We start from the raw sequence: 25,307 nt of genomic DNA, 5'->3' as shown, positions 1-25,307 counted from the left end.
TAGCAGTTTTTAACACACGTGGAAAAATGGGCTTTGCTGACTGAAGAGAAAAAAATGGCCTGTTTAAAAATAAATTGTCTGAATAAAAGCCTGCTTACTTAGCAATGTAAAGGGTTTATGTTAGTGGTGATGATACACACATAGGCTATCTTCTTTCACAGGTTTGTTTTAATTCAGGACCCAAAATAAGAAATTAAAGAGTTTAAAACACATGGGCTGGATTTGCAAGTTCTCAGAAAAACCAGTCATTCCAGTTGCCAGTCATGAAACTTCCCCAAGGAAGGGAGACACACCATAAACTTCCAGGAGACGTAAGTGAAAATTGCCAGCTTGAAAAACTTTGAATGGGCCAGGACAAAGAAGGTTCACACGCTCATCAGACATTCGTCTGTGCTCCAGGCTGGGACAATCGAAGTCCTGGGACACGAACCTGCCAAGTGTAAGGGGGCAATAAAACCTTCAATTAAGATGACCCAACAAAGGAACTGCCATTTGTTCACAAAGACTATGTTATAAAGAAACTTTAAAGACTTTTAATCTCTGCAGCAAGAATTAGTAAAAATGTAAAAAGTTTGCAGTTTCAAATATGATTTTGTGGGGTTTCTTTTATAACTTGGTAGAACTCATTGCTGCACGGGGAGCAGAAGTTACAAAATATGATAGATTCCAGGGAACATTTTGTACATACGTCCCTGGGGATAATTTGAATCTGAGGATAAGATTGTGGAATTTTAGGCCGAATCTTTTATGTTTAAAATTACCAAAATGTATCAGAAAGGCGAAACAAGGTTGCACAGACTTGAGGATTGGACTGATATGTGCTGCACATAATATGTAATCTGTGTGTATAATTTGCCAAGAGATTGCAATTGTAGAAATGTATGTTTTTGGAAAAATCGGATTTTCAGTAAAGTAAATGTGGGAGTTTTTGTACATTGTAAAACTCACCTCATAAACCTGACATCATTCCCTTAGAAATCCAACCAGTTGAGAGCAAGGCGGAGACTAGCACCCCTGCCCAATCCAAGTAGTTTAGGGACGTGCGTAGTTAACCCTGCCCAGCCTATACTTTGATGATGTTATTTTGCACTATAAATAAGGGTCCTTGACAACACTCTAGAGACAGACACTCTCCTGATTTCCTGCGCTGCATTCCTGTACCCATCATCTATCCAGACTCCAGATCCCAACTACAAGGCCAAGCAGTGCGGACCCCATTTCCAGCAAGGCCTACAATATAAACAAACCCACTAAATTTCCCATTAACAAGGGAAACTGTGGTACCATTGGCATCCTGATCCAGATAGGCTTGTTGCCGCTCACTGCATGCTGCAGCTGTCCTGCTACCCTGATGACCTATATTATCCAGTGACCAGAATTGCCAGTCCAGAAGAACCATCCTTTGGTATCCAGTCCCTGCCCAGCTGATCCTGTCCTTCCGATTTTGTCCAGCTGCCCTTTGTTAGACCAGATCCGGGTGGTAACCAGAACGCTGGCTGTCCAAAATCCAAAAACTAAAAAGTGGACTGTGAGTATCAATAGGAACCATAGAAAACCATAGTATACCTTGCCTTGACTTGTCCTTAGTTCCATTCTCTAAGTCATCCTATCCTTATTCTGATAACTAGTAATATTGTCAGAATTATTCTTGAAACCCTGCCTTTGATTTCTAGTGCTAGAACCATCTCTGTAGTAATTCTGCCCTGTGTAAATCCTAAGCTATTCATCCTATTTCGAGTGATCGGACTGGTTCCGCCAAGGCGGGCACTTGGGAGCTAGGGTTGAATTCGCGAATCAACCCTGGAGTTTACTGTGTCCCTCTTTGGTAGACTAGCCTGAATGCTCTAGTGTAGAGTAAAACTGTTCTTGTCAAAACTGATTTACTTTCCTTTTTCACCGCTCCATTTTACTCAAAACACACCTTTTTAGATCTTGCATAACTCACTCAATTTACCAGCTAGAGACCTAATTTCACTTCCATGTTGTACCTATGATCTATAGCTACACAGCAGCACAAAAACCGCATTGCGATTTACAATGTTTCAGCAGTTTTATTAAAAACCGTTTTGGTAATTTCAGGTGGGAACTGCAAGTTTGCAAAGTTTCCAACATGTCATTTGCTGCAACATGTTTTAAACACTGCCACTCATTTTCGAACTGCATGCTCTTGGTTATCCATTCTTTGTGATTGTTGATATATTTACATTGTTGCTTTAGTGAAGAATTGTCTTTGTTTCAAGGTTTCTGCACACATTCATTAATTCGTTCATCCATTTCTGAGTGTCATTTTTAGCATTGCCAGGGTTTGAAATCAGTTTTTCTCTCTTGTTTGGGGAGGTACGGACGGATTTCAATTCTGTTTTACATTTGTCATTCCTGATTATCTGCTGCTTATGTTTATCCACTCAAAATTGATTATTTGTGGGTTGGTTGAACATTGCAGGGAGAAATTCTAACTCAAGTGCTATCTTACCTAAACTCAAAAAGTACTCCTATTTCCTGGTGTTTTGTAGATGTGTCCATAGAAGGTTAAATTAAGTGCATTACTTAGATTCCTATTGTTCTTATCACCCCATTTGTGATTGCTGCCCTATATTAAAAAGTGTATGATTTCTTTTGAATTTTAAAATAAATAAATAAATATTATACTTTACCAACCAGCCTGGTTCATGGTCCATTGTGACCCGAGGTATTTGAAAAAGGGGTGTGATATGAGTGGTGTACCATCTCAATATTGAATCTAACATAAAAACATAACCATTTCAATTGCACGCTGCATACTAGGCCGAGACTAAGGTGTGCGTCGCCTGATTGAAATCCTTAACACTTCTCCTTGATGAATATTGTAAATGGTGGTTTGCATGACAACGGTTGTAGGCTATTCACTTTGCAAGCAGAAGTAATGGCTACCAAAAAGATAGTTTGCAGGGTTAATAACCTGAGAGGGCAAGAATGGAGAGGTTCAAAGGGTGCTCCCATTGAAAAAGATAGTACCAGGTTCAAATACCAGGATGGAACCAGAAAAGGGACCAGCGGGAATGTATTTGTCAGTCCTTTGAGGAATCAAATGACAATCGGCATCTTAAATTAAGAGCCTTGCTATGGTGTGTGATTAAAAATGGATAGCGCGGACTGGCCACCAGGGGGTGCACGGATGAGTATCCCTCCCGTGTGAGTTCCGTCCCTGCGGTCCCGATAAACGGTATGAGCCCCCGCTGATGGACCCCCCCCCACGAAAGTTTGAGATTCTGTGACCTGAACGGAACCCCCCCGCAGCTGAGAAAAAACCTGACAAAAATCGGGCCCGTTTTGACCGAGAACTCGGTAGCTCCAGAAGTGCCTATCCGCTGCGCCACGGAAAGCGCGAATCCTGGCGTTGCGTGGCCCGTGCGACAGGCGTTACCCGCAGTGAACATCTGTGCCCCAGGCCTGTGGTGGTGATCCCTCGCTCGCGGGAGGCGGCGAGCCCAAAGACTCCCAACGATACCGGGCGGCTGCACGGGGTGAGTAAGGGACTTCTACGCGAAACTCTGCAGTGCCAGGGTCCGCGCCCGGCGGTGCCGCGTAATACACGTGACCCCCATCCCTGCCGCGGAGCTCATGCGGTGAACTTTACCCCGGGGGCTGTGTGCTACCCGAACCGGGCGGCGCATTGGCCTCACGAGGTGTTGCATCCCGTTCCGGGGGTCCCTGGCTTAACCCGCTGCAGGACTTGCTGCCTCCCGCTGCACCGGAGGGGAAGAGGCATCTTCCTACGCCGACCCGTGTTGGGCCGGCGTGAGACCCCGCAGCGTCCTAGGGACCCCCGCTCTGGCGCTGGCTGCCCCCCCCTGCAGCGGCACTGCACACGACCCCCCTGAATGCTGTGAGGGGAGAAGGACATTGGACACCACGTGGATTGGAGGACACATCGCATAATGCGGTTTTGAGGAAACGCTGATCTCCACACTGTCACCCTGGCTTTCCGTCTCCTGCCTGCCTGGGCCATACGCTCCCTGCACAACACACTATATCGGAGGAACAAAGGTGGTCTGCTGGCCTCACACCAATTACAGTGCAGCCCCTCTGCCCACGCACACTCCTGAACCACACATAGCCCGCGTTGGGGACACCCATGACCCACGGAGCTGAATCGAGGAGTTGACCCATATCACACAAAGTGCTGAAGATCGAGGACAATACTGACCCTGCAACCCGCGTATCCTCATAGAGGGTGGGGCCCCCTACTCAGGGGCGTGTGCCTCCTCTAATCTGGATTTCGTCGCATGGACCTATGCCACAAACTAGCCAGATTTGCCTACGAACCGTCCCTCCAGCCTTGTGGATCTACAGGTGCAATGGCCACGGACCCATCGGAAGCAGGTGCCGCTGCCACCAAAGGAGACATTGCCACACTACTGAATGAAATAAAAAACATGGGAGCCAACCTCAGCGGTAAAATCGACAACATAACCCAGAGGATGGACAGATTTGAAGAACGATTGGAAAGTGTGGAGAATAACCAGGCTTCGATTGATACCCTTGAAGCCCAGATGGATGTACGGATCCGAAACATCGAAAAAAGGGAGGTCGAGGCGAGGCTCAAGATGGATGACTTAGAAAACAGGGAGAGGAGGAATAACCTCCGCTTTTTTGGTATTCCGGAACGTGAAGGTGAAACTGAAAAAGACCTCAAAGACACCATCCACGACATCATTAGAATATTGACCGCCAATGAAGACATCGATGAGCCTAAGACGGAACGCATACATAGAGCTGGTGGGCGGCCCGGCGGCCCACGGTCTGTCCTGGCCAAATTTCATCAATATCAAGACAAAACCAGAATTCTTGAGAAGGCCAGGTCTGGAGGCCCGCTCACAATGGGAGGCGCTCAAATCACCATCTTTCAAGACTTATCCTCGCTAACATTAGCCCTGAGACGCCTTTGCAGCCCCCTTAAAAAATGGCTTAAGGACCAGGGCATATGGTACAGATGGGGGATACCCTTTCTCGCTCACCTTCGAGCATGGCAGCAGGAAAATAGTCCTACGCTCTGTAGATGAAATCAAAGATTGCATCGTCGATCTCCTCGGTACGGACCCGCGGGGCAAAGAAGGTGGCGACGACGGACGACCGGGATCGCAGTGGGAGCTCCAGGGCCCCAGGCGCAAGAGGGTAACGGGATCGAGAAAATTTAGACGCCCCAACAACACCCCTGACCATGATTAAGCAAGAGAAGCTGCGTCAGATTCGTGCTGGCTACAGTCATACCTAAAACACGAGGCGTTGTCTCCCACGGAGGGTGCGACATGGCGAAATCCCCCACTTTGGTGCCACTGCGGGCAGGGCCCCCCCCCCCCCCCGGAAATGGGAGGCGACGTGAACTCCTACGGGATACGTAACGTTGAAACTTTCACATGTTTGTTGTTATTATTGTTGAAACTGCATAATGTTTGGGGGAGGGGAGAAAGAGATGGGGGCTCACCCTTAAATTGCGATGGTACATCTGATCGGGACCGTAGGTCAACGGTCCCTACTGATGGTCCGCCGACGGACTGCATACTCTCATCCAGTCTGTTCCGGACGCCGTCAACAGCTGCCTATGCAGCACCCCCTGTTCGTAAGCTCAAGCGAGCACCATCAACTATGGTGGAACATGGGAAAAGGGGAGAGAGGTAACGGACACTCGGGAAATGTACAGATAACACTACGTTTGCTCCAAAGTATCACAGTCAAGATGGCACAGGCTATCCACTTGTCTCTCTGGCCGCTGGTGGTGAAGGATCCTAGACTGCAAACCGGTGATGGCATCACATGAGAAGCCTAAGGGCAAGGGTCTCCTCAGAATTGGGACTATCAATGTGAAGGGATTGAATTCCCCTACTAAGAGGTCGCTGGTGCACAGAGAATTCCGAAGATCTGACATTGACATTCTCCTCCTTCAAGAGACGAAATTTGCGAGAGGGGAGGAGCGGACGGTTCTGGGGAATCGGGGAGGTATGGAATTCTGGGGATCTGGCCCGCTCAGGAAAGGAGGGGTCGGAATTCTCATCAAGAAGGGAGTTGGCTTTGAACTAGAGAAGACCTGGTCGGATGTGAGTGGACGAGCCCTCCTGATAGTGGGGAAAATCGCAAGAGTTCAGGTCACAATTGCTACAATATACTCACCTAATAGCGGACAAGCTGCATTCCTTCAGAAAACGTTTCCCAAAATAGTACTGGAAAATGCAGGCCACCTCATCATAGGAGGCGACTTTAACCAGTGGGTGGACCCATCCGTAGACTGGAGGCCAGGCAACCCCGACACGCAGACCCAGCATAGAGGGGACCGTACTGAATTTGCCGTCATGATAGAGCCATACGATCTACGGGATGTGTGGAGAACACAACATCCTGACGAAGGGGGCTTCACCTTTTACTCGAACCCCCATCGCACATTCTCACGCATAGACTATATATTCCTCGCGCCTGACCTTGCAAGGTCCACAAGTCACACGAGTATTGTCCCGATAACATGGTCAGACCATGACATGGTGCTAGCAGACGTCAACTGGGCCGACCTACCTGTCGCTAGGGGATCCTGGCGCTGCAATTAGTCCCTCTGGACCGACGCGGTGTTCAGAAATGAAATGGAGACCGAGATCGAAGAATACTTCAAGACGAATGACAACGGGGAGGTCTCCAAAGTGATTTGGGAAGCGGGGAAGGCCACTTGGAGTGGTATATTAATACGCAAGGGCTCCTCTAAAAAGAGAGAGCGTAAGATTGTAGAAAACAAGCTCTGTAATGAAATACACCAGCTGGAGGCGGAACTAAGAGACAAAACAACGGTGGACTCCACCAAACTAGACATGGCCCATCGTAAAAGAGAGGAACTACGGCTGTTAGAACACGGCCAGGTGGTGCGGAAATTGCAATTCCTGAAACAGACATATTATGAGAAGGGGGACAAGGCTGATGCACTCTTAGCCGCCAGGCTCAGGGAAAGGAGGGAGGAACGCAAGGTGAAAGAGATAATAGAGCTCACCAATCCTGCGATGCACCCACCCCACTCAATATCCGAGTGTTTTGCCAACTTTTACGAAAACCTATATACCTCCGAGCTGCTTTCGGCTCATTCTGACATATCCTCCTACCAGTCCCCAATTACTATGCCTACAATAACACACACAGAGACCGAACTCCTTGATAGTCCAATAACCGAACACGAGACACGAGAGGCGATCAAACGGCTTACACTGGGGAAGTCTCCGGGTGAAGACGGTTATACGGCCGGCTTCTATAAGACCTTCAGCGATCAACTGTCACCCTTTCTCACGGAACTCTTTAATCAGATAAAGAGCTCTGGGATCGCACCAGATTCCTTTAAGAAAGCCCTCATAACTGTCATCCCTAAAGAGGGTAGAGACCCCAAACTATGTGGGTCATATCGCCCCATTTCCCTCCTCAATCTCGATGCGAAGATTTACGCTCGAGTATTGGCGGCCAGACTGGAAACTTTAATGCCCAAGTTGGTCCACCCTGACCAGGTGGGATTTATCCTTGGAAGGCACGGTGCCGACACCATGCGTAAAACTCTACATCTTGTCCACATAGGGCACAGTCTACCTGATGATCCGGCCCTCCTATCGATTGATGCAGAAAAAGCCTTTGATAGGGTGGAATGGGATTTCCTGGGGGCAGTCCTCCAGAAAGTAGGGATAGGCCCCAAATTCCGTGATGGGATACGAGCAATATACGCCTCTCCCAAAGCATCAATATTTGTGAATGGGGAATATTCCAGGTGGTTTGAACTGCAACGGGGGACCAGACAGGGATGTCCACTCTCCGCCATACTGTTTGCACTTTCCCTCGAGCCCTTAGCTCAAAAAATAAGGAACGATCCCTGAATAGAGGGAATACGGCTGGGAGGGACAGAATATAAGGCAGGGTTGGATGCTGATGATATCCTTCTACATCTAACTAAACCTATGACCTCCATCCCCCATGCCCTAACTCTAATAGAAGAATATGGCCGGTTCTCTGGGTTTAAAGTAAACATGTCAAAATCCATACTCTTTCCACTCCAAGGTACCCCGGATGATAATGACACTAGGTTCCTCCCCTTAGGGCTCAAAGTAGAACGCACGACATTACGATACCTGGGCATACAGATTACCAGAACCCTAGATGACCTCTACGAGGCTAACTTCCCCCTGCTCCTTCGTTGCTTCGAGAGAGACCTCGAGAAATGGAGCAAACTGACGATCTCTTGGTTGGGGCGTATCAACGCCGTCAAGATGGTGTACCTCCCCCGTTTTCTCTACCCCTTTCAGATGTTACCGATCGAGATGCCCAAAAAATTCTTTGTGGATGCCCGAATGATCATGTTGCGGTTCATCTGGCAGGGGAAGAGACCGAGGATCTCTTACCACACACTTATTCTCCCAAAAGACTAGGGAGGAGTAGGTCTTCCTGATCTGGGAAAATACTATAAAGCCGCCCAGTTACGTGTCCTAATTCCGCACTTCAGGGACCACAAACACCCGCAATGGGTTCAGATGGACAACCACTACATGTCCCCCGCCACAGTGGCAGAGTGGCTGTGGTCACCATACCAACGGGTCCAGAGGAGAATTAATCACCATCCCATACTGACTACCATATGGGCCATATGGCGCACTGGGAAAGAGATGCGAGAAGTTACCACCTGGCCATCCCCGCTCAGTCACTTGTGGTCTCTTGGCATAAATGACCAAATTCCGAATCTAGAGCGGTTCCAGTCATGGTACGAGGCGGGCCTGGAAAGGGTCGGACAACTCCAGAGAAAGGACTCGTTCATCACATTACCTGATCTGACAACGGCACTGGGGATAGGTACTTTATCGACATTTCACTTTATCCAGCTAAAAGGGGTGTTAACGAGACCTGAATGGAGAGAAAAACTGAGAAGAGACCTTACCGCCTTTGAGAAACTCCTAGACCAGAACAGAAATGAAAGGCCTTATATCTGTAATGTATCAAACACTAATAGCAGCAGGAGGTGGAACTACAGAACCCCTTAGGGCCAGATGGGAAAAAGACCTCGGCGAAGAGATACTCCCCGATCAATGGGACTTAATGTGCAGAGCTGCACCTAAATCCTCCATATCCAACCAATATAAGCTTCATACAATAAAGCTTCTACACAGATGGCATTACGATCCGCTTCGACTCTCCAAAATGTCCCAGTCCATGAGCTCGAAGTGCTGGAGAAATTGTGGAGAAAATGCTGACTACTGGCACATGTGGTGGAGATGCCCGCACATCGAAGTGTTTTGGACTGAGGTTCTGGGATGGATTAAAGAGGTAGACGACATCCACAGAGAACTTGACCCATACCTTGTTTTGTTTGGCCTTGAAAGAGACAAGGAGGATTGGTTTCGGGTGAAAGGCCTGGCCCCCCATCCATTACTGCAGCGAGGGCCCTGATAGCGACCAAATGGAAATCTCCTCTGGTCCTGGGTAAAACCGAGTGGATCAAACTGGCCACGAGATTTATGTGATGGAAACGATCACTGCCTCCCTGCATAATAAATCGTCGAAATGTGAAACTCTATGGATGGACTTCAAGAATACATATATCGCAATTACTTACGACTCCCAACCAGAGGAACCCCCAAAAGCCTGACCGAATGATGCTATGCTCAAAGAACACTACAAAGGATGAGAGTCTCATTTCCAGCGAACATGGTACTGCCAGATGTGACACTGTGTCAACTATACGATACTAATACTTTTGTCAATCAATTGCACTTGTGATGTACACCAACCCAAGTGGGGGGGAGGGGTGGGAGTGGGTTATGGCGAACAGTCAATGAGACATACCCAGATAATAGGGACTGTCGCACTACTAAGAGATTCCAGTATATTGTTTTAGTATGCACCGTTTGTTCGACTTGTACCTCTGGAAGATGTATGATTTTGTTTGAATATTGTTTGCCTCTTTTTGTTTCTTGCAAAACCAATAAAGTTAAATTAAAAAAACAAAAAAATGGATAACGCTGCCAGGTATCCCTTGACGGTAGCCACCTGCAGCCCCTGATGGGCTAGGTGCAGCAAAGAATAAAGCACTGCAGGTGTATTGCAAGTGAAAGGATAAATAAATGTTGCTCTACAGCAGCTGCAAAACTTATTTCAACTGCAGCGGTATCATGCTTTTGTTGCTGGTCTTCTGGCCGAAAACAACACCTACATCATGTTTTTTTGGAGGTCCCAATTTTTGAAACTTAACCTCTCAGAAACCAGGCATTAAGGTTAAGAGTTCTGGTTCCTAGCTAAAGAAGACCACCTCCCTCTTGTGAGAGTAGGTTCACTCTCTGGGGAAGACAAAATGGAGGGAGGAATGACATGTCTAGAAGGTCCAGTGCCACATCCTGATGGCTCAATCCAGAGCTATCAGGGTTATGGACTTCCCAAACTTCCTCAGCCTCCCGATGACATGAGGAATGATGGGGACTGGTGGGAATGTGAATAGGAGTGGACATTTCTAGTACACTACGAACATATCCCCTGGAGCTCCTCTCTGAGGAAATTCTCTGGAGCAGAACAGTTTGCGTTTCCTGTTGATACTTGATGTGAACAGATCCACTTGAGGGGTTCCCAAAAGGGCGAACATCTCTATAAGGACTTCCTGAGCTAACTCATACTCTTGAAAGATTGTGCTGTGCCTGCTCACAGTGTCTGCCATCGTATCTGTTCTCTGGCTAGGTTAAAAGCCAATAGAGAGATCCTGTTTTGTAGAGGCCAAAACCAGAGCTGCATTGCCTACCTGCACAATGGTAGTGACCCTACACAGTAGCGGCAGCTCCATTAGGGCGACTGGGGCAGAGCCCTCCAAGCCAACTCAACCACTCCTACAGTTTTAATGAATAGAGGGCAGAGCCTTACTCACTGCTATGGCACATGCAGTGTGTATGTGTGGAGTTGAGGGGGTTCTCATTGGCGCAGCCCCCACCACACATGCACAGTTTGGATATTCAAAAGGGCGTCTTGTCATCTGAGAGTGGTAGGTATTGAGGCAGGTGAAAAAACAGCTTTCTGGAAATTGTTTTTTTTCTGTGCATTACATAAGACTAATTGGCTGTATATGTGTGGCATCACCCAACCATTTACTTTTTTTATTCGCTCTTCAGTTTAAAATTGTGTCACAACTGTGAAATATGTGGCTCTTAGGAAATACTTTATTGAAGCAGGCATCGTTACAACTTCAGGAGCCATTGAAAACAGTCTTGTATCCACAGAAATGTCATTATGCATTGGTGTTTTGAGTTGCTGTCCCCTCAGCTGCCTTCACTATTCCTTGGTCACTAGAAGCTTCCATGGACTGAATTGCTCCAAGTGACAATGGTCATCTTTCTGAACTGTAGACAACATCACTCAATAAGCTTGTGCTCACTGAAATGAATTAAGGGGGATGTGGCTCCAATTCAGACCTATCTAACGGGTTTGAAGGATTTGTTTTGGTGGTTTAAGTTAACCATTACATTTTGGGTAATAATTGGTATTACAGGGTCAGACGCATTGGAACAGTCAATCTCGTGGACATATTCAAATAATGTTCATGCATTTAGTTATATGGTGCAAGGCGGTTGATGATGTGCGATGATGGTGGAAGGTTTGGGTAGAATTGTGCTGTGGGCACAAGTATTTCAGGTTGCACAGGGAAGCTGGTTTATCCTTTATTATGTACCACAATTGTACATTTAGAAATGGAATGTACACACAGAATATGCACATGCTAAACATGTGAATCCATCTGTTCAGTCAATTAAAAGGTCTTTAATGCAGCCTTTTGTGTTGAAACCTAGTTCCTAACTTCTTGCGTCGCAGGCAGCCAGTCTCCTCTGCTTGATGTGCAACGTATTTCTGCTGCAGACAGAATCATACAATGAAATCAGTGCTACATGGCCGGTGTTTGGCAGGTTTTTTGTAATTACATTCCGTGGCATTGTTTTAGCTTATTACATTCTGTGCAAAAGACTGCCTCCGGGGAGGGATCGTATATTCGATTTAGGCTAAAATAACGTGACATGTATGCCAATGGAGGTTTCAGAGATCACTCCAGAATGAGTCATTATTGCTTCAATCCCAGTGTGCACTGACGTCACTTGTAGCAAAAACGACCAAAACTCAAGAAAAACCCATCTCATATTACACAAAAAGTTCACATAAAATTCAAATAGATTCACAAAAAACTGAGTAATATTATCAAAAGGTTTTTTTTTTACTTTTTAATTGTAGATTTTGCCATAAATTAGAAAACATTATTCAAAACGTGCAAGGTGCATGTAAACCAGATGAAGGAATTAATAAAGATTATTACAACGATCTGGGCAAAAAGCCCTCAAATCAATCCACCTGACAGCCAAACACATTAATCAGAAATATAATCTCACATTACACAACCATACCAATGAGGGCAAAAAGAAAGTGTTGGGTGGGACTCCTAGGTATGACAGAGCGATGCTGGGCGTCTGCGGACTCGGAGGGCCCAATACCCTCCCCAGAACAAATGCAAGACTCAGCCAATGGCAGTCTGTGTCTGGCTTGCTGGAATCGGCTCCTCTTTCCCACCAAGGTAAGACATTCCATTGTCTCATTCAGCTGCATCACATGTTCAGGGACCACAAAATTGAGCTCTGCAGCTCACAATTATGAGGATTTATTGCACTTCTCTGCAGCTGGTTCCTTTGTCGTCTGGAGATTGGAATGTGTCCTTGTATCTCTGACCTTGGCTGTAGGCCTGTCTTGCATGTCCTGCTTTCTGTGCAGCCCGAGTCAGCTTGGCTCGTCTCATGTTCAGAGGCTTGAGGCCTGCTGTAATTTTCCTAAACCTTACAATGCGGTTTCGGCGTTGCCCATCTTATGCTACGTTCTCTATAGGTTAGTCACACTTGGTTCTATCAGGTTCCATATATATCCCTGTAGTTTCATAGGGTTATTTGCGTAAAGTATCTGCAAGCTTGCTCAGGATCTCTTGTGCCTTGCGGTTCTGCGTTTGACAAAATAATAAAGGCAATGACAGTATGTATATGTATTCATCCTCTAGCCATAGCACTGTACACTTATGTTCTTCATGTATACGAGTGTGTGTTTGTGTGATGCAGTGCGGGCTGCAAGTGTGCTTTATGTCTAATGCTGCTATGTCGTGGTGTCACTAGTGACATCAGCACCGTGGCTTTGTGGTGCTCAGTCGAGGCTGTCCATATAGGCGTCACTGTCTACGATCACAGGCTCTTCTCCCACACATGGAAAGATTTGCATTGTATTCGGTCAATATGGCTGGCTGAGAGGGTACCTCTCGGTATAGTTGTTAATCATTGGTGCACTTGGGATTCGTCCGAAATAAGATGGATGGCTGCAAGAATTTCTGGCCTTTCATCTTGCCATGAACTTGATGGGCTGAGGGGTGTCTCTGGATCCCGACCCCCTCTTCAGTCCCCCCCTCTGGTCGACCTGTTGACCACATCCCAATATGTTAAGTCTTTGGCTCTTGACTGTCATATCTTCGTGATTCATCTGAGGTGTCCATAGTAGTTCACATGATCGTCAAAAGTCTATTCCATTTAACTGCACACTCCTTCCGGGTTGCTCCAAACCCACTTTCCTTCGTATTACTTTGCATCGAATGGGTTGTCCAATTTCATCGCCTTAAGTGGGAACGCCTCACTATGTCACTAAAATGGAAAAGAGCCCATTTCCCATGCCTTTCCAGTGACATCTTGTGGCCAAAATCGGCTTTTATACTTCTCGTCAAATTGAACAGAGATGTTCCATGTGTCCATTTTGAACCACATTTATAATAGAATAAAAAACGTATAACTTCATAGTGGAACATTATAGAAACTTGAAATGCATTGTAGATAAAAATATATCCCTCTCAGCCAGTACAAAATCTGCCTAGTGTATAATGATAAAAAGTGTAAAATATTAGGACTAATGATTATCTCTGAACAAATAAATCTCACAGGGGCATGAGAGTTTTTTTCTTGAAGTGTATATTTTATTATTTCTTATTTGATTAAACTAGCAAATTTGTGTAAATTGTTAAGAAATAAAAATGAAATGCATATCTACCGGATTAGGAGTGATTTCCCCACACCAATCACAAGACTGGTGGACAGCTACACCTTAGTCATAAGAATGGGGAGGAGTTTTATAATATATCTAGTACACTGATATAGTAGGGGAGAAGGAGTTTTCTAGATATTACTGGAAGGAGATGGCTGGTTGGGGAGACCTGCAACAATCTGCAGGACTGGTCTCCAGGAAGGCTGCAGACAGGAGCCCTTTTTTAAATATCTGATAATGCCTCATTGGAGTCTGGTTTCCAGACAGGCAGCTGAAAGGGACATTGCTGAATGAGTAACACCAGACTGAGAGGGCCCAAGCTGATTTGCAAAATATTAGAAGCCACATTTAAAATGTAAATAATTAGCCCCATTTGAATCCGGATTCCACTTACAACGATTACTACGTTAACTCCTTGAGAATAAGTGTGGCCTGGAGCACCAAGGGTCTACCAGTTTTAACACAGACAGTTTAAGGTAAAATGATACTGTTCTCGATTTGAAACTGAATGCAAGTGAGGTTTCATATCCAAAAGGTTCACTGGATTTTTGTATTGTGAAGTACAGTTTGAAATGTACAGCCTTTTATGCAAGTTAAACCCACATTGTTTCTGTGTACATATCTCATTAAAACCGAATCTGTGCGTCATACTGGCATAGTTGTTGATGCGGGCCGTTGCCCACTCATGAAGCTCCATCGCTCGACATAATATTACTTATAAATCATTTGCTGGTGGGAGATTTTGTCATAAAGGGTTGTGGGTGAGCAGTGAATTAGAGAATTCTTTCTATTCACAGAAAATCATACAAAGTGTAAAACCAATGCAATACCATATCCTGAAATGCACAAGTAGATCTATGTGTGATGTCATAGGGCAAGGGTGCTGTAACATTGTACTTTTTACTGTAGAATATTACATTTCCAAGCCAAAACCTGTATATAAAGGCACATGAACAGACGTAGACTGAAAGCTCTGCACACATGTTCAGAAAAGACTATTGCGCGATTCTGTCACTTCTCCCCAGGATAGGAGTCTTTCCCTGTGAGGCTCGGTATGGTGAGCCAGCAATACAATACCCTCCCTAGGGGTAGAGGCAAGCAGCATCTCACTGCGAGGGACTTCTCCTATCAGGGTAAAGACTCACGCTCTAGTAAAGAACACTCTAAATCACATATCATTATCCCTCCCTTACTGACATCCTCCGAGTCTGCTATTGCCATTCAAGTCCATTAGTGATACCTACAAAGGAAAACTCACATAGTACTTGGAGGAAGAAAACCCATGGCGCAATAAAGAGTCTGAGAAGAAGGACTTGGACAGTCTGCCAGTGATGCCCCACAGCAACGTCATAAAAAAAGAGGTAGAGATATCATGGCGAGAAGCTGGGAAGTTCCTCAGTGACAGTCTGTCCCAAGTTATATGGTCAACCACTCCATCCTCATAAAATGACTCCACCATACCCTAAGTATCTCAGAGCGTGCACTGGACTGGCTGATCTCCTTCCTCCATCGCTTGTTATTCTGGGTTCCTTCTCCCCTCCTCCCTCTATCTCCGCCTGTTGCGTCCCCCACGGCTCCAACCTTTCTCCCTGGCTCTTTAACAACTACCTTGCTCCACTTGCATACCTCATTTCCACCTACTCCCCAAACCTCCAGTGTTATGCAGATGGCACATAACTCTTCTACAAACTTCTCTCTGATCCTTTTCTTACTTCCTACATCATTCCTGACTGCCTAACTGCCATCCACTCCTGGTGCATTTCCAATGATCTCTCCCTCAACGCCAGCAAGACTGCAATCCTTCCTATTGGGATTCCTGCTCCCTCTTTCTGTCCCTCACTCTGGCCATCTTATATGTGCTCTCCCCCTTCTTTTTCATCTGAAGCCAGAAACCTTGGAGTCATCTTCAATGCCTCTTTTTCTTCATCCCTCACATTCAGGACCTTACCAAGAAGTGTCACTTTGAACTCCACCTCCTCAAATGAACTCTTCCTTTCCTCACTTTCCCCCAGAAGCTCAATGTCTCTAGAGCTCTGGTTCTTTCTATACTAGACTACTGCAATAGCCTTTTCCTTAATCTGCCCTCTTCTTCTCTACGACCCCTCCAGCTAATCCAGAATAGGGCTGCGAGACTTATCCTTGGCCTCAAGCCCAGGGGCCGCATCTTTCCAGCCCTAAAATCTCTCCACTGGCTCACGGTTGCTGCAAGGATCAAATTCAAATCCCTCTGTATCGTCCACAAGGCTGTGTGGGGCCATGGACCACGCTATCTACAACTTGCTCTCACTAAATACTCTCCCTCCAGATCTTGACATTCCTTTGGCACCAACTCTCTGTGTGTTAAGTGCTTCGCTAAACAGCAAGCTGGTGGCCGATCTCTCTCCACCGCAGGCTCCCACTTATAGAATAGACTCCCCCTTCCTCTTCATCTTGAACCGCATCTCCTGAAATTCCAGAAGCACCTCAAGACTTTCCTCTTCACCCCCTCCTTCCCTTCTTTCCTACCCTGTTAAATCCCACAGTTGCTGAGATTGGTGACCAGGACACTTATGTGTCCTCTGGGGTCATAGCCTCCCAGACCTAATTGCCTACAGACTCCACCCCACCCCAGCACTTTACCTTGGCACCCACTGGCCTATGTCGCCACAGGCCTGCACTTATTTATTGGCGGCTGATCAATCCACCTAGGCACTTACAGCTGCTCTTGGTACACCTAGCATTTACCCTCCCACTCTCTCATCCCTTTCATCTCTCTCTGCACTCACATGTTCTAAATGCTCACAAGGCCTAGTAGGTCTGCCTCTATCTTTCATAGTTGTATTTGTATTGTCCCCTCCCTGTTGCCCTGTGGGCGCTTTGAAACATAATTTATTTGATGTATAAGCACCTTATAAATGCACAATAAATAAAATAAAGTTAAAATCAGCTGCTCAAGAGTTGCTGAGGAGAGACTGGTCACACACAGTTCGATGCTGCTGCAGCGCTTGAGTACGGAGCCCAATGCTTGGCGTAACAGAAGACAAAAGAAACGAGACACTGAGGAGAACACACTAGTGTCCCGAGCCTAAAGGGAGTGGTGATGTGACCGCTAATGCAATGCTGTGAACCAGGAGTTTCGTTCATGATGCTGATCCATTGCCACTGAAGCACCGACCCAAGTGAACGAGTAAGGAACTGAGAGAGCGTTCAAAATACCAAGGATGAAACGAGATGTTAGCCTGACAGGACGAGATCACAGTCGCATTACAGCCCCGGCAACGTTATCCCTGAAGAATAGAGGTAACAGGGAAAACAAGAGAACTGGGAGGAGTACCAAGAATCAACCTTGTCCCAGTGCAGATAAAGTACTGTGAATACTTAAAGAAAATGAGAATTGTTACTGGAACGCTCATACTCGTCCTAGTTAAGATAAGTACTGAGAACTTAGATAAATATCTAAAGAAATTGAAAATCATTACTAGAACACTCATACTCATCCCAGTCAAGATAACGTATTGAAAATACCAAAAGAGAGTGGAAATCGTTACTGGAACATCTCACTTCTTCTAGTGAAGATAAAGTGTAAGGAGTACACGAAAATACTAAGAATCAATACTGGAACTCTCAGATTTGTTCTAGTCAAGATAAAGAGGCTCATTAACGGTATGCCGGTAACCCGCCTGCAATACTGGGGAGTTACCGGCAAACCTGCCTTGCCGTTACTGGCAGCCGATATCCCGGTGTTACCGGGATATTACAGATGCCGGCAGCGGTTGTAAGTTCACATTTCATCGAGTCCCATTGGACTGAATGGAATGGGTTTGCTGCAACCACCGGAACCGGTAGTACCGGTGCCAGTGATTAGGGTATTTGTTTGCCCGTAGGTGCCTGAACTCCCGGCAGGTCCTGCCGGGCGGTAGTTCACTGCCCCTACCGGAAAACTTGGAGTGTGCCAGTCCGGTAAAAAGTTCGGATCCTGTATAACCAGCATTTTTCCCGGCATTTTTACTGGACGGGCACATTCATAAAGAGGAAACCACAAGTTTGAGAAAAGAGAAAGAAGAAAACTCATTCCATGAAAGAAGGACACACTTGTTTAGAACTAAACAGGAGGAAAACAAGAGGGAAAGAAGGCATAATAAAGTGAATTAGATGGTTGATACCTTGAAAAGCCCTATATAGGAACTCTACAATTTGCTGAAAATAATGACCACGAACTGTTGGAAAATACCTGGCTGAACTGTACTTGGTGGAAGATCCATGTAACAGGAGAAGGGAGTCATGCTCCTGTTCCCTAATTATTTTAAATAGTGGTAGGGTTAGAGTCGGTTCGTTTTTGGACAGTGGACTGAACTTGATTTGGACGCTCACTGACGATTGACGAGTACCCTACTTTGTTTCATTAGGTAGGGAAGACCTTTAGCCTAGGGAAAGTTAGGAGTTTTCACCTTTTTCAGTTAATAAAATATCAGTGCAAAGGAAAATCGAAGTTTGTGACCTTCTTCTGACCCAACACACTACCCACATAAGTGTCCAGAGAAGAGTGCACACTCCCTGAGAATATTATTTTCTTAATCCCAACTTTAGGTGTCAGATGCAATTTGTTCTTGACCACATTTAAATCACCTATGCATAGCTCATTCATTCACACCACCACACTCATATAGGGGGAACAAGTGAAGTGAATGCGTGCATATAAATGCAATTTGTCCAAATAAAATGCCTTCGACATTGTCCTGGGAGAATAGCTCATCTGCAACATGCTCGCCTTGAAATCAAGACGATACGAAGGAACACAGGTTCGTTCCCCAGGTCCACACTTAAAAACCTCTGGCTATTCAGCGCGTTATAAATACGCAACTAAAAGAAATATTTCTGTAACAGCGCCTCGATGCCCCCGGGCTGTGTGAGCGCTTTAACAAATGTGAATAAATAAATACAGGATTTCATACTGGGGAAAATTACGTGTTTTGAAGAATCTTGCAATAGTTGTTAAACATGCTATATAAATCCATGTCAACACACTGGCCGATAAGCGCCAATGCTATCATTGCATTATATTGTGTTTCTTAGATAGAAATAGGCATAGAAGGAGTGAAAGTGTATGTGTTCATTGACAATAGTAAGATTCGTGCAGGCAGGGCAATTTAATTTTGTTCATAAGCTGCCTGTGGGTAAGTAATATTGTTGTGACTTCCTCAGCATAAAGCTGGACACCTCCTTTGTTTGGATTTGAATTTCATTCTTTTAAATAAATTCGAGCTTCCTTACAAACTCTGCCTGTTCCTATCCCAGAATTGTGTGGTGGGACTGTAAGAGCGGGAGTGTGAAACCAGTCATGTGAAATGATATGATATGGCATTTGTAACGAGCCTATTCACAAGTGTTTCAAGGCGCGAAAATGTGACACTAGCGGGAGCTTATCATTTAAATGTAAAATACATTTCTTTACAACTTAAAGAGACAGATTTGAGACCCTATGCACTAATGGTTTATGGAATGTATAGTTTTTCTCCTTGCTACTGCATCACATGAAAGCAAGTATTGCAAAGAAACACATTGAAGTATATTTTCTAAATTTCCCAAGGCATAACAAGGGAACAATCGTCTACATGACTACTATTAGGAGAAACATGTACTGCAACACATAGCTATGACATCATCTTAAAATAATGTATTTCTCAATCTTTTTATTTATCAAAAATAACTACTCTTGTAAATATGAAGGCAAGCTGTGAAACACTTTTTTTACATGGAATGTGCACGCTGCACCTGGAAAAGGCAGCACAAGGCCTCCTTAGTGATGGATATCACATTCTCCTGGCGACAATCACTGAGAAGCAGGGCTTGCAAAAGGCAGTATACTGTTAAACAAGTAGTATTAAATGTATCCATCATATCATGTTCATAGAATAGCAAACATGTTTTGCTCAAATAAGCGCTTACTCTAGGCTGCATTATCGACTTTTACTCAAAGAACTAACGGGGAAGAGTAAGATGAGGGGAAAAGGGAGGAGAACAAGCAAATAATATAAATAATATAGTACATTTTACATGTAGCACAATACACTGGCAGCCGGCCAAACTCATAAACCCAAGTCAAAAGCAAAAGCAAAAGAAGTGAGGAGAAATCAGAGCGCAGGGCTGAATTTTGGTTTAAACACACATTAACGCACATTAAAGCAATGCACCTGCACAAGCACGCCCTGGTTCCAAACCTGGAGGCATGGCTACCCCAGGAGTGCAAGGGGAAAGCGGTCAGGACATACGAGTGCAAGGGCTGACGTTTAATATAAGTGCATTGTAATGCAGAAACCAATACGTTGTTTATATTTTTCCTTTTGCTTGGACTGTACTTTATCTCCCCTTATTGTGAAACCTTCCTTTCACAGTATATGGATGGGGGCAGAGAAAGAATGTTTGATTTGGAATTCAAAGGGGACTGTCCCTGAAATGAAAAAAGGATCTTAAGCTTACAATACAATCGCTACATTTCTGCATTGCAAGCAACGGAAGTGCTCTCTCCATTGTCTTTGCTCTATAGTGGTCAGTGGGTGGTATGTATATTACAATATGGGACAGAATAGGAAGTGAATCTTGCAAACACACGCAGGAATGTAAGCAATGCAGGAAGGAGTAAGAGGCTGGCAATGTCCGTTTTAAAAAGGAAATCTAGTAAAGCAAGTTTGAGGTTAAAGGAGGCTAAGCAAGGAGATAAAATAAAGGCAGATATGCAATGGTTGGACAGGAAAAAGGGACACCTTCAGCTTGGGAACTTAAAACAGACTGAAGCACATTTTCCAATGAACTGTAGCTAAAATGTAAGACTAAAAGTCTTGCTTAAGGCTTGTATGCCTTCCATTGAAGGCACAGCTAATTTTCATTGATTTGTATGGCGATCATTTGCGCAACATGCACTTTCATACCTGCGTAAATGCTAGAAATCCCCATCAAGGCCGCTGGCATTATGAGCCAGTATAAATCTGGTAGAGTCCAAAGGGATCTATTGTACAGCATGGCAGGCAGCATTTACAATTACAATTAAACGCTGCCTGCCCTGCGAGCACAGTAGGCAACATTCAACTGTAACTGTAAATGCTGCAGGCTGAATAGCTTTTGGAGGAACTCACGTTTTGTGTGTGAAAGACTATTGATCTGAATTCTCCTTACTGTCTGCGTTTATTTGGGAATAATATTTATCTCTACAAGTCACCCAGTGATAAATATTCTCATACATTTTATAGAGTAATAAAGCGATGGGTACATTATTTATTTTACTTTCCCAGTCACAATGATATATTTTGCTATCACTGTTCATATTGCAATAGTGTCCCCTTCTTGCCTTCCTTAACTGAGCAGACACTAGACTCACAGAAAGTGCTGTGGATAGATGTTATGCAGATCACAAAACATTGGGCACAGTTGCACCTGTGGTGTCAATTGCCGAACTTTCCTCCGTCACACAGACATACTTGTGTATCAGCAATTCATTCTGGCATCTTATAAAATATGTGTTAACCAAAGGCCAATCTTTCTTTCAAAAATTCCCAGAAGAGTTCAGAAGATAGGGAGACAATTATCTTTTTAGTCCCAGGGTTCGCTTTAATACGAGCATTTACATAAATGCCTTTATTGAGGATGCCTTTTGCAATCTGAAAGCCAGCTGAACATTTTCGATCTGAAATAATACTTTCTAATTAGCTTTGTTTATATTCCATAGTTCCCATGTTCTTTATGTCTCCTAGTTTATGGGCAAATAACTTTTCTTGATTTACACGCGTGATTTATTTTTCTTTCATCAATGCTGGACCATGAAGACTAAACCACAATTTTTTTACTTTGGATGGATACTTAAGGATGAATATTTCCAGTTGCAAGCTACCAGCCAGATATAAAAACATCACTCTCTACCTAAAATGTCCACATGCACATAGCGAATCACTTCTGATTTGCCAAGTATCAATCATCACTAGACATTGGCTAATGGCGAGTGTACATTTTGAAGCATGACTTGTCTATTATCAGCACACTCTTCCTTCCACTTTATGATGGTCAGACCAATTTAAGAGTGTTACCTTTTTCTACTGCCACGCTGAGGTGGTCTGCTCAGTTCGAAGCAGAACCTTTAAAATGAGAAATCGCCTCTAAATTCTGACACAGCCTCTGCTAGCTCAGCTGTAGAACATCTTTCCCTGTGGACATTTTGGTCGAATTTTTCTATATGACCCTAGATCTTAAGGCAGCCTGTCTGCAATGTCTAGAAGACGGTATAAGGTAGCCGGTCGATTTGCACTTAGAGAACTTTGTGGGCAGCCTTTCCATAGCACCCAGAAGAGCATATGAGAGTAGCTTGTCTCTTTACACAGACAAATGGATCACACAGCAAGTTCATAGATAAGCTTCATCCGAGCTTAAACTATGTTGAAACGCACCACTTCGGTGGACATCCGCCACACACTCTATAATGCAGCTACGACTACGACAACTTTGGTCTAGCTGGATATGTAATGGCTTTGTCCCTTACACCAGACTTGCGTCAACACCTCTTCCATTCGAATACAGCAACAACCTACAACAATTTTAGATCTAGCTGGTAGCATATCGAGACTCTTACATTAGCGCTCTGTTGTGACGTCCCTCAGCACCCATCCACAGAAATGACGTCTTGGGTTGCTTTCTGGAGCCTAGCCAGCCCACCTAATTGCTAATCTGGGCCAAATGCACACACGCTTTCGAAGCCTTTTATGTGAATTTTTCCCATACCTGGACTTCGGTCCTCCAGGGAGTTCCTACCACTAAGCGGTTTGAGGCCATTCAAATGGGACAAGGCTCTATATAAATGACTACTACTATATGTACCCTATAATATAAAATCATAGGTGACGGTTTTGTGTAACGTTTTACTGTAAAAAAAATGTGTAAAGGGTGAAATTGGTGTCAACGCATGTCCTACAGACATGGGACTGGTGTCATTCCGTTCCACATTTAGCCCACTTTGATGGTATACTGTGCAAATCTGCAATTGCTAAGGCGTTTGGAGTGTATTCATTGCTGAAGTTGTGTATGAGTGACAATTTCGTGTAACGTTTTTTGTAACGCTTTTACTTGGGGTCATTGTACATCCTACAGACATGGGTCTAGAATCATCCCGTTCCACATTTCACCCACTTTGATGGTATACTGTACAAACTGCAATTCCTGAGGCGTCTGAAGTCCATTCACTTGAGTTCATTCACTGATGAAGTCTTGAATACATGATATGATAGGTTATTTATAATGCGCTTAATACCCAGAGGTTTCTAAGCGCAGACTCGGGTATCGAACCTGTGTTGCTCCGTGTCGCCTTGCTTCCAAGGTAAGCACGTTGCCCCTGAGCTATCCTCCCGACAGCGTTTGAAATCCATTCACTGGAGTTCATTCACTGATGAAGTGGTGTATAAGTGACGATTGTGTGTAATGTTTCATGTGAGTCTGGTGTCATTCCGTCCCACATGCACCCACCTTTGGTGGTATCGGGTCCAATCTACAATGCCTAAGGCGTTTAGAGTGTCTTAACTGATACTGACTGATTAAGTTGTGTGATGTACTTGTGTAAGTGACGGTATTGTGATGCTTTCACTTGGGGTCATTGTATGCCCTAAAGATATAGGTCTGATGTAATTCCCGTCCCACATTCCTCCAACTTTGCTGGTAAACTGTCCAACTTTTGAATTCCCCAAAAAGGGGGGAGGGGTGAACGAAGCGAGCCCTTAGTGGGGTATCCCTACAAGCGCCCAAGCCGCCGAGTCCTACACGCAGCAGTCGTCAGGGGAAAGGGTGGCAAGTGACACAAGTCCCTCGCAGGGTTTGGCGGCCAATGCCTCCTAGAAAATATATATATATTTTCACTAAAAGGACTTTAGTTAATGTTGCACCAATAGCTTTATTCAGGACCCACTGACCATGGCCAGTAGCCAAGGCCGATGTTCCACCTATAGGTTTCCTTGGGGCACACTAGCTATGGCCTTCGACCCTGGCCAGCGAGCACAGCTTTTGACCGCTCCCACTGTGTATTTTAAAACACTAGATTTCTTTGAAGGCCACTAGTCATGGCCTTCAGCCATGGCAAGTGACCAGGGGCTTTGGACGTGGCCACTGCACATGTTGCACCAATAGGTTTCTTTGGGGCCCACTAGCCATGGTCTACGGCGTAGCCACTGTTATGTTCCACCAATAGGTTTCTTTGGGACCCAGTAGCCATGGCCATGGCCAGCGGCCACAGCTGTCCACTAGCCATGGCCTTCGGCTGTAGCCACTGTACATGTTGCACCAATAGCCTTCTTAATGGGCAGTGGCACAGAGACCCATTAACCACTGCCTAGCAAATGTGACTACTGTCGGTGTAAACATTTATTTTTTTATTAACTCTTTTCCGATTCCCCTGGGATTCCCCCGATTATGTCAAACGAACTACACATGTGGCGGCAATGAACTATCCATGCCCGCAGTTATACCATGGTATTACTGCGATAACACGTAACCGCTTGAAAAATCAGTAACTCTTCCCTGCCCTCACAGGCACTCACCAAGTGCCCACTCCTCTTTCCATGGCTCCTCCACTCCCCTAAAATGCTTTTCCCCTCCCTCGCTGTCTGCCATTACTCCCATCACTCTTCGTTCCGTGTGACGCAGTTTAATTCCCGATCGTATCTCCCATTGTAGCCGGGGTTATCTCGCGGGATTCCCCCGGTATTGCCTCAATAATGCAAAAACGTCTGAACTGTAACTGGCTCCCCAGAGCACCTCCAACTCTCCATTTTCACATGATATCCTCTTTTCCCCTCCCCGCCTCTAGCCTGATGCGATTTCGTCCTTTTTCCTTCCCCCAAATAGCTTTTTTGCACTTTTCGTGTTTGCATACCCTCAGTATTACTGCAGTTATCGATTGCATTACAAAAAAAAAAACTAAATGGTGGATTTTAATTTCTGAAAAACCTCTGCTGCAAAGCACCATAGGAAATATAGCTATATTTGTGGTAGAAAGGGGGCCCCCTTCCCCGTCAAATATTTTTAAAATTACGGGACGGAAGAACCCCAAAAGGGTCCCAGAAATTAAGTCAACGCTTTGTTCCCAAGTTGTTTCTTATTTGATCCAATTCCCTCCAGCGATTTTTGCGCTTGGGTTTGATAAAACTTGAACTTTATCACTATTGGAAAATGAATAGGAGTAGGCTGAAAACGTCTTTTTTTTGCTTTCTTAATAACTTTTTATATTTTGT

The 25,307-nt window shown here is 45.0% G+C and overlaps 1 protein-coding gene across 2 annotated transcripts in view; it reads right to left on the bottom strand.

Annotated features, from left to right (window-relative positions):
* ADAM9 (ADAM metallopeptidase domain 9) overlaps positions 1–25,307 on the bottom strand; it is a 1,404,333-nt gene that overhangs the window by 1,263,672 nt on the left and 115,354 nt on the right. The gene's annotated exons all lie outside the window — the stretch shown is intronic.

Source organism: Ambystoma mexicanum, chromosome 10, assembly GCF_040938575.1.
Source record: "Ambystoma mexicanum isolate Mex_15411 chromosome 10, UKY_AmexF1_1, whole genome shotgun sequence".
NCBI lineage: Eukaryota > Metazoa > Chordata > Amphibia > Caudata > Ambystomatidae > Ambystoma > Ambystoma mexicanum.
This window is presented reverse-complemented; position numbering and strand designations above follow the sequence as displayed.